This window comes from Agelaius phoeniceus, chromosome 5, assembly GCF_051311805.1.
Source record: "Agelaius phoeniceus isolate bAgePho1 chromosome 5, bAgePho1.hap1, whole genome shotgun sequence".
Taxonomy (NCBI): Eukaryota; Metazoa; Chordata; class Aves; order Passeriformes; family Icteridae; genus Agelaius; species Agelaius phoeniceus.
Genome location: NC_135269.1, coordinates 17902657 through 17922023, shown reverse-complemented (window position 1 = coordinate 17922023; position 19367 = coordinate 17902657). Strand labels below are relative to the sequence as shown.

Below are 19367 nucleotides of genomic sequence, written 5' to 3'. Positions count from 1 at the left end.
AGTTCGGCATTGTCATAAACAGTTTCATAATAAAGTTGCAGGAAAATTGTAGTTCTGAACTGCACCACTTGGCCAGGCAGAGCAGCTCTCTTTTCTACTCCTGGCCAGTGCCAAATCTACAGAAAGATACGTATAAAATCCTACAGAGAAAGATGAATAAGAAAGCAGTGCCAGCTAGAAATGCTTTGTTCCCTTTTGTCACTATTTTGTCCTTCAGGGCTGCTCCTGTAGCTTAGCAAGAGCAAATAATTGTGAATGTTACTTAGAGTCTTTATAGATACCTAACTAGTAGATACAGATTGATCTTTTGCACTGAAGTTAGCTATAGGAAACTTTTCTAGAATCTCTGAAAAGGCAGCTGAAATATAAGTCAAGTCTGTGATGGGTATAGATAAAGCTTTGCTCTGTGAAGGGTGTCCTATAGGAAAAAAAAGGCATGTATAGAAAACTTTAGGCATTTGTTAGGGTGTTCTCACCCTGCTAGTGTTGGGAAATCCTGGTTTTCGAGGCCACATGGTGAGCCATTTGTTTGTTGTAGCAGTGTGCCACGACCTTCTCAAGGCACAGGACTGTGTCCAGTTGACTTTGGAATATCACCAGTGAGGAGACTCCACACCCTCTCTGGACAATCTGTTTAGAGCTCGGTCACTGCCCAGGGAAGAAGTTCTGCTTCATGCCCAGGTGGAACCTCCTGGGCTCAGTCCCTGCCCGTTCCTCTGGTGCCATTGCTGGGCCCCTGGAGCAGAGCCTGGGCCCTGCTCGGAGCCCTCCCTGCAGACAGGGACACCCAGAGATGAGGGCCCCTCTACTTCTGAGTCTTCTGCAGTCCATTCTTAGAGTGTTGTCATTTGACAAGAAACTCACTCCAAGCATTGGAACATCTCCAACAAAATATTCTTCAGTGGCTACGCTCCGAACATAAGAATTGAAAATAAACCTTGTAATCCTCACCCAAACATAGCATTGAGCAAGGGCCTTACGAGACACTGATTTTTGCTAGAGGTCTAGTTTCTTTCACCACAATTTCAGTGTGCACAAAGCTTTCTGTTGTATTGAGAATACAGAGCTCAGCCATCTGATGGGATCAGCACTTCCTTTCCCACCACAATCCATCACCAATATGCAGGACTGGCTTCCTCAAGCTTTACTATTTGATGAGTAGTTTAGCAGCAAGAATCTTGTACAGCTTTTGTTACTAATGAATTTCAAACCCAACCACGTCTGTTTTTGTATTAGGTTCTCTAATTATCTCAATCTTGGTGTGGTTTAGGCTGGGGAAGCTATTCCACATGGCAGCGGAGAACAGAGCAGCACAGACTGTTCTCCTTGGCCACAACTGGGAGCTCAAAGTAACATTACCCAAAGAGGGAACAGTTCAAACCAATTTATTGCTAGGCTTGTGGCACCATAACATCATGTTGAGCTTCCCAAAGCCACAAAAATTTTTCTTCAGATACTTTCAGCAGAAGCTGCTTGAGGTCCCTCTTACTTGTTTTGGAAGGAGTCAGTGTTGGACCCTCTCAGGTACAGACAGATACTTGTCTCATGTTGTCACAAGTGAGTGTCACTAAGAATGTACTTGCTATGTTCAGCTCACTGAAGGACAAGTTTGGGACTGGCCTGAAAACATGCAGTGATTTTGGTAAAGCTTTTCAGAAAATTTTTTAAAAATTTTCGGTTTGGGTTGCTCAAGTGGAGCAAGGATCTTCATCCCTTTTTATGAGAACACCATTTTGGATGTGAGGGACCTTTTAGATGTGAAGAATTGATTACTCTTGTCCTATTCCACATCTAAGGCATTATCCATATCCACATTAAGGATATTGTGGTTTAGACTGGTGGAAAAAAGCTCCTCTGCTGGCTGTTGTTCATAAAAGGATCCCTGCCCAAGAACAGAGCTGTCCAAGACATGGGAAAGAGCAGCTGGAGCTTGGTGCTCTCTCTGTACTCATTGGGATACTCACTTGGAAAAGGGAATGCTCTGGTTCTTGTCCCTCTGCTAGGGATCACTTCAGCTTATTGTGAAAATGCTTTAAAAGGGAGTCTGAAAAGCTGCCCAGATCTGACAAAGAGTTTGGAGGCCAGGGCATTCTAGGAGCTGGGGATTTGACACTTCTCCATGGGAGAAGGCAGTGAATCTAAATCTCTGGTATTTTGGGTAAGCAGCTTAAGCACTGGGTTAAACAGAAAGAGTGGCATTTCTTTGTTATTTTTCAGTGTTACCTAATGAAGCTTTTCATTTCTCATTCAGTTCTTTGCTTTTATTAGAATTGTCAGCAATGAAAACAAAAATATTTCCATTGACTCATAATGACTTTTTTTCACAGAACCACAGAATATGATGAGTTGGAAGGGATTTTCTTCTCCAAGAGAAAGAAAAAGAAATCATTTATGTTCAAGGCTAAATGTTTTGTTTGTTTGGACTAAGAACTGAAAAGTTCATTATTTGCACAAAGTATTAAGTGAGGCTAAGTGCTTAATGGGTTTCATAAAGATTTGAATATCATGTTGAAAGAAAGGAAATTCTAAGTGCTTTGGAGGACTGAATCAGAATCTGAAAGATCTTGAAAAATTGGCAAATCGGTGTAAAGGCTGACCTCTGGGGCCGTTTGGGTCTGAAGTGGCTTTCTCTGGGCTCTGGCCCCTCACAGCCTTTACAAGGAAAAAAGTAAAAAACTCAAGGTGCTTCTTCCTCTTGCAACCAGAGTCCCACTTTATTCCTAGATAGGAGCTGCCTGGGGATCCATCTGCAGCATCCAAGAGGGGAGAGAGCCAGAATCACCCATGGCAGGAGATTTTAAACCCAGGGGAATGGGGGGCGGACAAGAGGGAACACAGCCAATGGGATACAAGTGATGGCAGGGGCAAGGGGAGGGAGTAACCTGGGGAGAGACCACCACTGGGGCTTGGGGGGGGGGGGGGGGGGGGGGAAGGGGAAGACTGTGTGCTATAATAGGGGAATCCCATGAGGATACAAACATACTATTCAGTGCAAAATACCAACTAAATGAACTATTTAATGCAGTGCAACAAACCAGTCGAAAGTAAACAAAAACATTCTGAGTAAAGCCAAGCACAAAGTGACACAAATAAGGAGCAAATGCATCTAAAGCAGGAGATAATTCCCAGGCAGAAGCGGTACCAAAAAATATGAGGATAACTCTTGAGTGACAGAGAATCAATAACATGAAGCTGTGATCACAATAAAAGATAAATCTCCCTGAAAAATGCATTCGGAGGTCCTTCACTGACAGAAGGACTCAGATTCTGAGTTCCCCTTTGTCTTGGTATACAGAAGTAAGTTATCTGTACATTAAAGAAGGGAGTGAGAGATGTTTTAGTTTCTTCACAATCATGCGTGACTACAGAATGGATGGTTGAAGTTTTCACACTCCTTTATTTAATGTTATTTCTCAAGACATACAAATCAGTGTTGGTAAGAAATGGAAATGTCCCGGAGAGCTGCGTTTGCTCATCACCACACACACAAATCCTTCCTGGGCCTTCCAATCCTGTATAGGAGGTGCACAAGTGACACGGGCAGTCTCTTGGTGATCCTTTGGCTAGCCCTTACCTCCTGGCCCGTGCCAAGAGCAGCTGCCCCCTATCTACCCCTTGGGCCGGTCTGGGGGCAGTAGAGCAGAGCTGTCTAACTCCCAGAGGCAGCAAAGCTGCTCTGGGCAGCTGCTGATAGGAATCCCGAGTTGAGGAAGCCAGAACAGAGGAGTTGAGAAGGGCCACTTGTGTAAGTTCTCAAGAGGGCTTAATCTCCAAGAGGGTCCAGGGGCAAGTGACAAGCTTCAACAGGGTAACAGCAACTTAAGCACAGGGGACACTGTTAGAGAAGGATAACCAACAGTAGAACAGCAGGGGAGGAACATAGCATGGGGATCAGATTCTAGGTAGCCAAGAGGAGATAACATGGGAGGGGATCAGGCTTGGCACACCAATGGAGCTTTGAGAGAAAGGTGATAGACAAGGAAGGTTCTAGAGTAAGGGGTGGGGTTACATTTGATGAACAAGGGAAGAGGGCAGTACTTTAAGGATTGGCAGGAAAGGGTCTGGAAATCAGGGAGGTGCAAGGGAGATTGACATGGGGACTGATGTAAGATTAGGCGGGAAAATAGTAGTAAACAACTTCAGGGCAAAACCATTGGGGGAAACCAAACGGGGTACATGGAACAAACCACTATAACCTCACAATAAGGAACACCTTAAGATTACAACAGAAAAACAATCTACCACACACAATGAGGTGAAGCTTCACTTCAAACCACGCACAACTGCAATTCCAGCCACCAAACTGCAACACTGTCCTGGGGGTAGTGCTGCCATGGCATGGAATCCACACAGTCATTCCAAGGCTTCTGTGGAGATATTTCCTCAATGGACAGACCACAGAGAAGAGGAAGAGGGCATCTGACCACTGCAAATAGACTCAGTCAGGGTTGGTAGAGTAAAAATCAAGCAAACCATCTAGATGATCTCCACCTGTCTAAGAGATTTTTCTTCCTATTCTTTCTATTACTAATGCACTGCTACTTCTGTTTCCTATTACTTCGTGCTCCCTTTATATCACTTGAACAGTTCAAAGAGCCCATAAAACAAGTGTCAATAATCTTTATGCATTCTTAGTCATGCCTTTATGTGTTCAGACTGCCTAAAAGGGCTGGGGGATAAATAAGAAGGCCCAAGGTGTGAAATTAAAACCTGAACTGAGGAAAAGAAAATATATGTGCCTGGTTTATGGCCTCCACGAATGGAAAGAAATTGGTCAGGATATGAATCTTCTATATTTGGTATCAGGAATATATTGGGGTGGGGTGGGGAAAGAGTGCTGAATTATCCCTCGGTTTTATCTGCTCTCCCCTTTTCCATAAAAGAATTGCCAGGACTACATTACAGCTGGGGGGTCTGGGCAAAAGTGACCCAAGAGACTCATCCTTGGGTTTCCTCACTCAGCAACAGGTGTTATTCATGTTCAGCAATAAGACTTCCTTAGTCCAGGCCACAAGAGGACACAGAAAGTCTGAAAGCTTTCCTCTAAGCAAAGCCCATGAAGTAATTTGAGTTACAACTTAGAGGGAAATAAACCCTCTTAAAACTCAATGGCTTTCTCCCATACTGGGAGCAGGGCTGCCAAGATTTCTGCCCATTAAGGCTTTTTATGAGCAGTTTCCAAAGCCCTAAAAATAGGGATTTCCAAAGGAAATACTGACCCAGATGGAACTGCAGCAGTGTAAATGAGGCTGCAATAACACTGCTGGGTTCCATAAAGAAACAGGAAAGCATTCACCTGGAATTAGACTCAGTTTGTGTTTGGGCATCACATGTCCCACTCACTCTTCACATCTTTCAGCATTTTGTGCTCAGTGCAAAGAGAATAACTTTGCTTCTTGGGCATCTTTAACATTTTCTGTGCCTGTTATCCTGGTGGCTTTCCTCAACTTTCCTGAAGACAACGGGCGTGATGTTTTTATTATTATTATTTGTTATAAACTGTTATTTTTTCTGTTGGAGCAAATTTTGAATGTTATAAAACTAAACAGATCTAAGCATATCAAAATGAGACCTCAAGAAGCAAACACCATTTGTGGCAGAGTGTGTGTTGCTCAACTCTGTAGGAGGGAAGCAGAACTAGAAAACATACCAGATTTCAAAATACCCTTTATTTCTGTGATCTGGTTTAGCATCAAGGATTTTGGTCACTTAATGTGAATTGAGCATGCTGACAGAGGCAGGAACTCTGTACTGTGCTAATGTTAACCTGAGGCTAATGGGGGAGGGAGAACTCACCTGGACAGGAATGCAAATGCACCCCCTGCATAGCCATTCCTGTGGCCGAACAGGATATCAGTGCCATTTAGTGTGGGATTAATCAGTCACAGAGTGGCTTTGAGGTTAAGCATTTGTCAAGAGTAAAAAAGGGACTGGACGCTTACATGATGAATCATATAAAGATCAGCACCTACAGTTACATCAGGAAGAAGTGGGGGAAAGAAAAATACATCCAAGAGTTACTTGGAAAGAAAAACAAAGGAAAGAAAAACAAAGCCTGATGGTTTAGAATATAATCCCCCCCTCCAAATGAAGCATAAAGGAACCAATTCCTTTTTGATCATCAAGGTTCAATTAACAGCTTCCTGAAAATGGGCTGCCTAATGCAGGGCACAGCAAGAGAAAGGATACAGGGATGGCTTGGCTGGTGACCCAGTGTGGTACTGCTCCTGTGCCACACTTACTAACCTTTCAGGTGACACTGTGGGGACAGAAATTAGACTCTGCAAACTGCTCCTACCATGGGACAATGCCACAACCAAACAAAGTTTGGCTTTGCACTTCCAAAGGAGGTTATAGCAAAGTGGGAGCTGGTCTCTTCTCCAAAGCAAGAAGTGACAGGACAAGAGAAAATGGCCTCAGGATGCACAAGGGGAGGTTCAGGATGGACATAAGGAGCAGTTTCTTCTTAGAAAGGATTGTGAAACATTGGAACAGGCTGCCCAGGGTGTAGTCCCCATCCCTGGTGGTGTTCAAGAAACCATTGGATGTGGCACTCTATGCTCTGGGCTGGTTGACACAGTGTGGATTGGTCACAGGCTGGATTTGATGATCTCTGAAGTCTTTTCCAATCTCAGTGATTTTGTTATCCTCTGTCAAGCAATTTCCATAGAAAACAAGGAACTTATCTCCAAGGTGAGGAAACTTATCTATGAAAAGATATCCCCATAAAGCCTGAGCACACAGGAGGCCAGGCAGCCCCCCTCAGCTAGGTCAACAGTGCAACAATAGTACCAGGACTGGTAATCCCTTCCCTTCTCTTCTCTTCCCTTCTTCCTTCCCCCTCTTTGATCCCTCTCTCACTCTCTTCCCTTCCGCCCCACCCTTTTGTTCCAAATCCACCACCATGTCCATGTACTTGGAGATCAGGGACAAACTCACACAGATTTGTATGGCAGGTGTGTGTGATTTACCCATAAACTTTATAAACTTTCTCAGACCCTCTGACTTTTGTCATTCCTTTCAACCAGGAGTATCTGTGGATCTTAGGAGCTCCCTTCCCTTTTGGGGAGAACACTACAGCAAGTCCTTGCTTAGTTTGCAGCACCTCTTCCTGAATGCTCCTCCTACACTGACTAAAGCATCATGCAGAGCCCACTCTGGATGCTTTGCTTGTCCTCTTATTCCTGTTTAAGATGAGAAGTATCTTTTTACTGTCCTACTGCACCTTTTCATTAACATGAACAAGGAGGGACAACATGGTGGCAGCCACCTATCGTTTAAATTTTTTTTTAAATATACACCACACAGATTCCCTCTCTCTATCTAATGTCTTGGTTTATTTTCATGTATTTATCAATTTTCTTAAATCTTCCTTATTGCGAAATGTATTTGCCAAAACAATGAGCAGGAAAAGTATTGTAATAATTCCATCTTTACCAAAACAGTTTTTCAGAGCATTTTTGGGTGTATTAGATTATGGTCTCAAGCAGTAACAGAGAAGGTAAAGAAAAAGTTGAAGGAATTTTAAAAATCACAGGACAAATATAGAATTAGCCAAAAACTCAACAAGATAAAGACTGGAAGGAAAACTATGTCTTTAAGCTTAGTTTCCTTAGTTCCTGAGAACATAAGGGGTTAAAAAGCAGAGAACTCCCAAGGGAACTCTCTCTTTGAAGCCACAGGCTGGGTGAGGGAGGGGAAGCCATGCAGCCTCGGTGGAGGCAGGCTGGAGCCTCGGACAGAGAAGGCGTTGAAGGCCCCTGCAGGACAGAAAGGTGAAGAAACACTGGGATGTCCTGGGCAGCCCTAGAAAGAGAGAGCCCTCCCTGCCCAGAGAGAGAGCAGCCCACCTTGAAATTATGTATCATGTGCTGGCAGCAGGGCTGGACAGCTAAGAAAGAAAAGGAGGGGGGGGTGCAGCAAGAAGGTGCCTGGTCGCCGTGGGAGTTCTGGGTGGGCAGAACCCGAAATTTTAACCCTTTTCTTAGACAATAAAAACTTTACAAATCACTAGTCCTCCTTGATTTGAATAAGAAGAAAGACAGACATGAAATAGAAAAAAATGAGCAAGTGTAGTGAAAGTCAGAACAAGTGAGTGAAAGACGTCAGAAAAAGATAAAAAAAGAATCCTAAGTAAGAGGAGATGATGGAGTAGCCTTTAGCTGGACTTTTCTTGCACAGTCATTGTAGCCTGCCTTGCGGCCACAGGAGCTGGACGAATGCCAGCTAGCCACTCCCGGTGTATGGCTGGAAGAGACCACAAGATCTGCCACTCCCGGGCTGTTCTTGAAAACCCCTGGGTAGTGGTGCTGTCTGCGGCGTGGGTGGCGCAGGCGAGACCGTGGCTACGAAGTCCCGAGATGAAAGAAGGAGAGAGTGGACGCTCGTGTGGGTGCCAAGGCACCTTATTTCCCAAGCAGGACCAGTTAAAGGTGTCTGAGGAGAATGGCTTGAGGAGGCACTGATAAAGGGGATGGGCGTGACAGGAGGAGACACGAGGGAACCAATAAATGAAGCTCAGGGGAGGAGTGTGGGACACAGCTGGACCAAATATGGATTACATAGGGGAGGGAAGAGGCTCTGGAGGAAATCATACCTCGAGTAAGGCATGATTGACACGGAAGGTTCTCAAAATAAAGGAGGGGGTGGTTACAATGATAGACAGGGGAAGTGGGCGGCACCAAGAGGGAGGAGATAAACTTATAAGGGCATAAAGGGGAGGATCAAGGGATCAGTCACCTTAAAGGGACAAGCCATTGGCGGGAAAACAAGGGGTAAACAACTTAGGGAGAAACCATTATAGGGAAGTACATGGGGAGAACCGAGGACCAAACCATATTTTTAACTTATAAAAGGGATAACCAACTTTACAACTGAACTCATATAAACATTTTAAAACACACGACGCCACATAGCCATAGATTAAATCAATTTTTCCTGTAACACAGAAACTGCAATTAGGGGGATGCAATAGCTTCAGCCAAGAGAGTGACCTGCTGCAGTGATGCCAAGTGCAAGAGAAGAGAGAACAGAAAAAGATGAAGAGGGTGTAGTAGTGCCCTCTGGCTTCAGAAAAAAAGAAGAAAATCTCTGTTCTCAAGACCCTCGGCCCCAAGAAAAATGAAAATAAAGTGAAGACTGTTGCTCACAGATAAGAGATAGTTATTCTTTAATACTTAGCAAAGTATCCTTAAAAGAGAACCCTATAAGCAGTTTTAGTGCATGAACAGTAGTGAAAGCACTGTACATAGAAAAAAATGCCACAATAGCGAATTTTCTCTGAGCAGTGCCATGTGTGACATAAAAACACAAGAAGTTTCAACTGTGTTTCCTAGAAAACCTACAGTACAAAAAGGACTCCTCTCTCCCTTAATAAACTGAGAATTAATTATCTGAGGAGTAGTGATGAACTGAGAATTAATTATCTGAAAGGTGGTAACTTGATTGAGAATCCAAAGTTTTGTCTCACTGTGCTGTGTTAGAAATTGGGTGAGGGGAGGAAGAATATTTTAAAAAGTTTTCATTTTGAATTCTGTGTGTTCCTTTTATTATAGTTGTAGGTTAATAAAGTTATTTTTTCTTTATTTCTAAGGTTAAGCCTGCTCTGCTCTGTTTCTAGTCACATCTCACAGCACTCATTTGAGAAAAATATATTTTCCTAAGTGCAGTAGCATTGCACCAATGTCAAGCCATGACAGATATGCAGGACAAGAGTTGGAATGCATGGACATATTTTCATGTGCAAATGAGAGCACACGCAGTGGCCTAAGGGACAGTGAGACTGACTGGAAAACTGAAGTACAACAGATACAACAATCTGTGGGGAGAGGGTGGGAAATGACAGCGACTCTTTCTTCTTCAGGGAACAAATGGGAAAGAAACAACCTTTCAAAAGGCATCCCAAGGAGGAAAGGGAGAAATTTCTGGGCTGCATTCAAGGCACCGTGGGCAGCAGGGCAGGGGGGATTCTGCCCCTCTCTGCTGAGCCCCCCCTGCAGGGCTGCATCCAGCCCTGGGCCCAGCCCAGGAAGGACAGGGAGCTGCTGGAGCCAGTGCAGAGCAGGGACACCAAGGGGATCAGAGGGATGGAGCAGTTCTGCTGGGAGGAAAGGCTGAGGGAATTGGGATTGCTCAGCTTGGAGAAGAGAAGGCTTTGGGGTGACCTCACTGTGGCCTTCTGATGCCTGAAGGGAGCCTCCAAAAAATGGAGAGAGACTCTTGACTCTGGACAAGGGCCTGGAGTGACAGGACAAGGGGGAATGGCTTCACACTGACAGAGAGCAGGTTTAGATGGGATGTTGGGAAGAAATTCTTTCTTGTGGGGGTGCTGAGGTCCTGGCACAGGTTGCCCAGAGCAGCTGTGGCTGCCCCATCCCTGGCAGTGCCCATGGCCAGGTTGGATGGGGCTCTGAGCAACCTGGTCTGCTGTAAGGTGACACTGCCCTTGGCCACATCCTCAGGTGACACATCTGTAAACAAAGGCAGTGTTAGGCACTCTATGTTTTTGGACCATGAAAATTATGCTGTGTCTTCTGTTAGGTATTTCTAGGTTTCAGCATGCACACGTGAGTTATGCTTGTGGCCTACAAGGCTAAGACGGAATTGGCAGGAAGCAATACAATCCCATAATAAGCAGTATTGTATCATAGCTCTGGAAAGTAGCAATACATTTGGAAAACATAAAGTTTGCACATAGGTGTGAAGATTAATTTTAGTATTTTGTTCTTCTTTTCAAAAATCCTCTAAAATTAAAAATCTCTTTTTCTAGAGAAGCCTATGTTTAGTGTTTTTGGAGCAATCCACTTAAGTGAGTTTAGTTTTAAGCCAAATAAATAGGCCCTTCTTTACACCCGGTTGACCTCTTCAGGTTAAGTGGACATTTACAAGTGGACAAAGGGCATAGATTTGTTTGGGCTGCTTTATCTAAATCCATGAACCAACCATCACATAACCGTGTCTTCCACAGGAATCTATCCAGCCTGCACAGCTAAGATGTGGTAACCCACAGAAGGTAAAACCCATGATGAGGCAGAGTAAAGTGGAGCTTCAGGAGGCAACCTCAAGACTGAGAACTGCTTTGTTGTGGTTTAACCCCATATAGTCACTCACTTTCTCCTATCCCACTGCAAAGGAAAAAAGCTGGAACTGGCAGGGTGAAAGCCAGAAATCTCTAATCTTTAGATGAGGACAGTTTAATCAGCAAGGCAAAAGCTAAGCAAGCCAGCAAAGCAAAACAAGGAATTCACCACTTCCCATAGGCAGGCAGATGTTCAGCCATCCCCAGGAGAACAGGGCTCCTTCAGACACATCTGGGGAAAAAACTGCCATCACTTCAAACATCCCCCACTTCCTTCTTCTCCCCACAGCTTTATAAGCTGAGCATGTTGCCAAAGGGTCTGGAATGTCCCTTTGGCCAGCTGGGGTCACCTGGGGTCCTGGCTGTGTCCCCTTACAATACATTGTGCACCTTCCTCGCTGATGGGGTGGGGTGACAAGCAGAAAAGGCCTCAGTGCTGTGTAATCGCTGCTCAGCAAGAACTAAAACATCCCCCACTTCCAGCACAAATCTAAAACACAGCTCCCTTGCAGCTACTGTGAGGGAAATTAACTATGTTCCAGACAAAACCAGCACTCTGAATTTCCACATGCCTGCTAATTACAGCTCTGAAACTCTCCTGTGACTTTTGCATGTACTTGCATTGAAAGCAAGTTTAAACCCCATGAATTGAAGTGGACCCACCAGGATTTGGGTATTATGCAATATAATAAGTACTGATAACAGAATACATGGAGTTGCACTAATGCCAAGGCCTTTTTCAGACTCATACAGAATCCACAAAATTCACACTTCCATTGCAATGCAGTATCATAGCAAGTCCCTCTACTTTTGGCAGAATATACCAACCTGTGTCTTTATGTTCTTCATTGTCTGGATAATCCTCTTAAAACCTCTTTTTGCAAGTGATTCTTTTTTTCATGGATTGTACATATTTTATTGGTGCAGTAATCATCTTGGTTCTGAACATCTCATTCCCTTCCTCAAAACCTGTGGGGTGGTTTCTGCAGAGAATCCTCCTATTTCACCTGTATACACGTGTTTTGGGGAAACAAAGTGACATAATGCTTTCAATAATTAAAAGTAAATAAATTTCATAGAATATCCTGAGTTGGAAAGGACACACAAGGATCATTGAAGTCACAGTCCTGGCCCTGCACAGGATAGCTTTTAGTTATGCTAGTAAAGAGCATCTGGGCCTGGCATAGATCCTTTTTAAATGCATAAACAAGGATTGTATCTTTTCTAGCTTTGAGTCTGGCCCTTATTTCCAGAGGTCAAATTTTCTCTTGTCTGGCATTTCTAGCAGGTCCAGCTTCTCTCATTTATGACCCCTAAATTCCTTATTCCTGAGGGAAATGTCACAGTATAACATAGAATAATTATGGTTGGAAAAGACCCCTAAGACCAGCTAGCCCACCCACCAAGCCAGCACTGACCCATGTCCCCATGTGCCACATCTGCATGGTTTTGAACCAGAGGGACAAATTTAGCTCTAGTGAAGCTCTCAGGGGTTTTATCTTGCACAAGAGCAGCAGCAGAGACTCTGCATTACACCTGATCCTAACTCGCCCCTTTCCCACACTGCCAGTGAGCTGACATACTGGGAGTATTCACAGTTTAGGGTTTACAGCAAGACACTGACACAGTCTCCATCAGCTCACTTCTCGCCAGGGATTAGTTCTACCAGCCCAGGCCCTGCATGTGCAGAATGGAGGGAAAAGCTGAGTTACAGAAGCCTTGCAGCCCTGACTCATTCACAGTCCTTTCTCAGACAGAATTCCTGTGTTCCTGCCTTCCATAAAGGCAGCCCTGCTACCTGGCCATCTGCACTGCCACTGGCTGGGGACAACAGCAGCATCGCAATCACCATGGTGGGGTTATCTGATAGCCATTAAATGGAATCCAGATTAGCAGAGCAAATAGTTGTGAGTCTGCCTGATGGCTTTGCACTGCAAGAACGAGCTGTGGCAAATCTGGAACTTGGTGCTGGTGTTTTTGCTTTCTCACTCAGGTGCCACCTAAGTGCCCTGACCCAAGGGGACTTGGAGGCAGCTGAAGTGACATTCTGGTCACCTAAAAGCAGTATTTGGCTGCATATCAGTGTGCATCTTGACCCTTTCAAAGGCAAGGTGAAACTCTTACTTTTACACAGTAAAAAGTTCTCCTGTTCTTTAAAGGAATACTTTTTTCATCTGCAACATCTGTGGATTTAAGCATTTTTTTCTTGTGTCACCTCTCTGTGAGAGATCACAAAGCAGACTGAGGGCTGGACTGAGAAGATAATGTCTTTACCATTTTTCTAAAAGATTAAGAAGGTGCTTTCACATGTTTAATTTAGACTGCAATTTCCTCACTGGGCTTGTTATTCAGCCATACAGCAAGACATACAATCAAAGATATATCTTGCTCCCAAATGCTAGAGATTAGCATGATTAATTGCATGGAGCCTTCTAACAGCTCAAAAGTAACTTTTCCCTTGAAGCTCATTTTTCTCACTAGCTGGAAGCAGAAAAAAAATGCCTTTGTCACCTGGCAGAAGAATCCCTAGAGCTGAACACACATGTGTTTGGGTTTTTTTTTCCCCTGAAGGATCCCAAGTGCTGTAGAAGGAGGGCTGTCATGGCCCAATCTTTCTCTTTGGCTTGTGCCGTGGTACCCTCTGCTCTGCTTGAGGGCTGCTGAATTGGCATAGAGCTTGTTACCTCACTGGAGTGAGAACAAGCTCTTCCCTCCTCAGAATTATCAGTCAGGGATCTCTTCAGTTGTGTTTTTATCCAGGGCTTCTCAGCCTTCAGAACCTTTCTTTTGGCTGCTGAGAGATCCTACCACCCAAGTACAAGGGAACATGATTAATAGGTTTATACATCAGCTTTCCATGTTCAGCCTGGGATGACAGGCTGGGATTTCCCACTGTTGCTAAACTGCTCTGGTTATGGACTTTTAAAATTAACTTTTCCCACAGACCCTGATAATTACATTTTCAATTTAGCTCTACTGGTCAGTTTGCACTCATACTTGCAGCTTTCTGAAAAGTATTCTTCATCTGAGACCAGCAAAGCAGTCTGCTCCTATCCCAAATAACCAAAAATTCCTTTGGTCTTCCCTGAGGATGCTTTCCCTCAGATTTGAACCTCCTGAAAAGCCAGGCGTTTGTGCATCCACGATGAATGAAGGCTGGCCAGGTATGAATGATGGAGACATTATACCCTCTAGTGGCAGGAATATCTGTCACTCCAGCGCCTTGGCAGAAGCATTCCAGGATTCTGGAGGCTCATAAGGGACAGTGAAGTAGGTGGTGGACATCACTTAAACTCTTGTGGAGCAATCCTTTATAATATATTGACAACTCAAGAATCAAATAGAAAGATTTGCCCAGAAAAATGAATGCCAAATTCGTGTCCTTAATATCATCAAGAGTTCCCTTTATTGCTGGCAATTTCAGCACAACACAAGCCAGAAAAAACTGTAGCAAAGGCACTTTTTTGTTGTTATTTTCCTCTTTTTTTTTTCTTTTGTTCTTAGATAATCTCAGCTGCTAACCCAGAATTACCACTAATTGTATGAAATAATGCAGCCAAGTATCAGACACTTTCCATGCTTGGTTAACATCAGCAATATATCATTGAGGGTTAAACAGAAAGGAAGCAAAGTATCCTAGGTTTTGGCATTATTAAAAATATAAACTTAAAAATTGACTGAGAGCAGGAAGGGTTTATTATCTGACATTTGAGCTCATATCCCTCAAGGTAGTTTTGTTCTTATACAACAACAGTTGCCTCAGCAAAGCCATGGGAGGGATAAGCATGTTTAATTCATGCCTGCTCATATAGAGGAGGTTGCAGAAAGCTGCTTACAAGTTTGCTTTTGAAAGTCTGGTGTCTGGGGTTTGCTCAGCTATTTCCCTAAGGGTAGGATGACATTCCTGTGGCGTGTGCTTTCTTGAATTCCACACAATATGCTGTTTTGTTTTTTTTTTTGCCTAAAATCAGAATAAAAAAAAAAAAAGGGAAACTCCTCCAACTTCAAGAAATAGTAAATGATAGCAAAAGATAATAGGGCTTTAACTGGGTTCTGCTCTGTGATGAAGCATATATTGTTTCTAAGGTTTGGCAGTGGCAAACTGGTGTAATAACCCATTATTTACTGCAGGCCTGATCCAAACCACCATCCGAATTTTGGGTTCCTCATCACATCATTCAAAGGAAGGTCATTGCATTTCAGCACTTCTGACAGAGCTGACAGAGTCACAGGTTTGTTGTTGTCCATTTCATATTGAACTAATTAAATCAGCATTTTGTAATTTATTAGACACATCTGGCTAATTTCTGCTCTGTTCATTACAGAGCTCCTCTGAAGAGGATTGACTCAAAGTTGGTGTTCAGTTTTATTGCTTCTTCTGCTCTTGCCATGAGTCAGAATGCTTCAGTGAACCCTATCACCACAGGCACACAGCTACGCACTAATTGTTGCACAACCATCCATGTGTCAGCAATGGCCGATGAAAAAAACAGTAACTCTAAAACAATTAAATAAAATAAATAAAATTTCTTTTTCCATTCAAAAATAGCACAAAATGTCCAGGTGTCTTCAGCCATAATCTTGTGTCCTTATCAAGAGCCAGATTAATCAACATATGAAATTCAGAGTTTTCAAAGACTTCTTTTCCAGAGCTGAGCTAATGGGCCAGCTGCAAGCTTTGGCCCCATGTGGCAGGCTAGGGACATGCATTTGTGTGCCTCCCCTGTGTCACCACCACCAGGGAGCCAAGGGTTAAATCCCAGAAAAGGCCCTGGCTTGCACAAACAGGGACAAGCATCTCTCCTAAGATGATAAGGGGTTATAATCATTGGGACATAATACAGACACTAATAGATGGCATCTGGGGAAAGACAAGAGATTCCTCAAGGAACCCTTTGGGGGAAAAACTAAGATGACTTTTTGTTTTATTAGGCATCAGAGATTCTGCCCAGTTGAGCCTCATGGCACAAAGCCAGTAGGAATCATGCTTCAGTAGTCCTATTGCTTGTGAAATGGCTAATTTCACAATGTATTTGGAAATCCTTATTAAGGCTAACATTGTTTACCCTCCTCTACAAGGAGAGTTCAAAATCCTTCTTATTGTTCAAAATCCTCATTGAAAGGTTATACACTGACTGAAAAATAACAAAACTGAGAGCAAGGAGCAGGTCTGGCCATGTATGTGTAATGTAAGAGAAAGAAAAATTCAGAGACATGGGCAAGAAGTAGAGAAGAGACATTAAGGAAACAAAAATTCATCAGGGAAAAAAGATTCCTAGGGAAGAGGGAAAAAGGATTCAGGACATCCACTGGCAGGGTTGAGGGATGCGAAAACACACAAAGGACAGGTGAGCTGTGAGAACTGAATATCGATGGAAAGACAAGGTGTCAAGACCAAGAAAAAGGGCCTGGGTTTTACTTTTGAAGCTTTGCTGATGATGTGGCACTGGAACCCTTCTTGCTTCAGAGAAAATCTGTTAACAACTGAAAACCTTCCAGGGTCCAAACTTCCCTGGCTTTTTGCATCTGGTAGGGAAAAAAAAACCTGAATAGGCTACAAGTTCAAGATGGCCTTTGGAGATATACTTGTTTTTCCAAGAAATGTGGGCATTTCTCATGGCCTGCGCTTTTATCAAATAGCAAACTAAAGCAGGCCCTGCTCCCTTTTTAGTTAATAGCAGTTATTCAAATGATATCGAGGGACTTAGTCCAGAATGAGACAAAATACTGATGCTCCTCTAGGTAGCTACACTGGCCATAAAAACCACTAATAAGACAAATAAAACTCCCAACAATCAGTGTCCTATCTATCACCTTATGCTACTTCTTGGAATATTGTTAGAATAAACCGTATGCCAAGCAAAATGTCTTTAAAGAAGTGCAATAATGTCTCATGGGCAGAAAGGAGTGAGGAAAACATGTGAGAAACATCCAGCAGACACAAGGTGAGAGCAGGAGGAGGGAGGGGCAGGGCTCCAGTCACCTAAGAAGAGATTGCCTGCAGCCCATGGAGAGGGCCACTATGCTGACTGCCTAAATCCTATGAGCTAAGCCTCTTAATGAAAAGTTCTATTAGAAAATGAGAGTAAAATAATTTCAATTACTTCATCAGTCCATAAGCTGGTACCACTCATGCTCTTTTTCCAACAATTTCTTTTCTTCTCTTGGGGAAAAATATGTTGTTTAATTTTCTCTGAGTATTTCACTACATTCTCTATGGCATTCCAGAAATCATTGATAAATTTTTAAGACACTTTTGTGTCAGCACCAATTCTACCCCTCCCTCTGTATTCCAATAACTTGTTTTCTCTTCCTAGATCTTCTTTTTTTTTCCTTTTTTTTTCTTTTTTTTTTTCCCTCTGAACCCTTTGCTAAAATCTGTAGTTTCTTCATCAAGGTGCTTTGACAAAGAAATTAATATAAAAATCTGGCTCAGCAATGGTGTGGCCAGCAGGAGCAGGGCAGTGATTGTCCCATTGTCCCTCTGTAGTGGGCAGTGGTGAGACCACATCTCAAATCCTGCGTCCAGTTCTGGGCCTGTCATTATTAAAAGACATTGAGTTCTTCACTGAAAGGCAGGAATGGGCTGTCCAGGGAGGTGGTGGAGTACCCATCTATGAATAAATGACTGGATGTGACCCTCAGTGCTCTGGTTTAGCTGACAAGGTGGGGATTGGTCAAAACTTGGAGTTGATGATCTTGGAGGTCTTTTCAAACATTGATGATGCTGTGGCAAATACAAGATTCATATATTTTCTTGTTGAATTCTATGTAGTGCTTTTACTCTGTACTTAGATTTCTTTTTATATGAGGTGAGTCTTTTTCCTCCTCCCCTCTTTTTTTTTTTCCTTATTTCAGCAATTTTTATCAGACCAAATATTCTCTGTCAGGCTGAATGGGCCCATTAAACTGCCTCTTCAAAAGAAAGTTGTCAGAAAGTGAGTGAACATGTGAGCCACACTACTCTGAGTAGATCCCTCTTTCTTAGCCACAATTATTTTATTTTCACCAGTGCCACCTCAGCGGAGAGATAAAGAGTTTCCAGCAACAGATATAAAGGACAGCAGGCTCCAAGCTGGAACAAAGGATAGTCTTGCTTAATAGTCTGCTGATTTCTGATTTCTACTGGGTATAACCTAGACACTAGGATCCAGGGAAAGAAGAGCATCAAACTGAGTTTATTGGCTCCTGACAAGGCTTTCCCAAAGTCTGTCTGGAGCTGGAAAAGCCCTGGCCTCCCACAGAGGATTCTGTCACTTTAGGGAAAGAGAGGGAAACAGATCAGGATAATTAACTTAATTTCCTGTCTTTTATTGAAATCAGTTCTACACAATGACCTTCAAGACAGGTGGACCATGTTAAAAACAAGGCAAAACAAAGCTAAACCCAGCAAGGACATCAATCTGATTCTGGATAAGAGAAGCCTTTATAAAGTATTAGAAAGAGAAAATAGTTTCCCTCAACATTTGTTTGCAACGTGGGAATCCATCTTTCATTAACTTACACAACTTCTTCCATTTGGAAATTTTTTTCCCTAGTTCTTCTTGTTCCATCCCTTGTGTTCTGCATTCTTCTCCTCCTTTCTCATTTCCAGAGCTGCTTCTTCCCTGCTCCATTTTTCCACATTTTAACAGTGCTGAGAAGTAGCCACACAGTACTGTACAGACAGAAGCATATTTAGGGACTATCAGTGGAGTTAATATGGAACAGGTGGGAAAAAACTCACATTAAAATAACAACAATCTGTCTAAGCCCCAGTTCCCTGCATTTACAGCTGGATTGTGTTTCACTCTCTTGAGATGTAGCAGGGTCTGCTCTGCCCACTGCTGTTGAGGGATCTTCCTTTCCTGCAGGCAGTAAAATACCTGGCAGAGATCTCAGGGAAAGAGGTTTTTTGCCTTATCTTGTGTAAGACAACTGCTCCATGTTAGAAAAGTCCAAAGAGAAATTGAAACACTTGGAAATGCTTAACTGAGATAAAAGGCAAATATTAAATGTTTCAAGCATTTGAAAAATAAGGAATTGTGTGAAGTGATTATGTTGTTCATGGTAGTCCATAACAAAATAATGATGGGTATCTAATGACATTTAATGCAGGAAGCTTCAAAGTGTTAAAAGCTCTAAAAAAATAATGTAAGGCTAAAGTACAGTGAGAAACTAAGAGGCAGAGAAGCCAAAAAATTTAATCAAATTCAGAAAAAGATTGAATATTCATATGCATATGCATAACCATTTGAAAATACAACAATGACAAATATTTTGTCACACAACAGATCAAGATTTTTTAGGG

General features: G+C 43.0%; 1 protein-coding gene across 5 annotated transcripts in view; it reads right to left on the bottom strand.

Annotated features, from left to right (window-relative positions):
- Positions 1 to 19367, bottom strand: part of LOC129119895 (potassium voltage-gated channel subfamily A member 5) — a 197799-nt gene that overhangs the window by 61438 nt on the left and 116994 nt on the right. For 3 of the 5 annotated variants that reach the window (XM_077178433.1, XM_077178432.1, XM_077178431.1), the window contains one exon: positions 18582 to 18734. The exons of the other annotated variants lie outside the window; for them this stretch is intronic. The gene's annotated coding sequence lies outside the window, so the exon portion shown is untranslated. The remainder of the gene's footprint in view (positions 1 to 18581; positions 18735 to 19367) is intronic. 5 annotated transcript variants of the gene reach the window in all.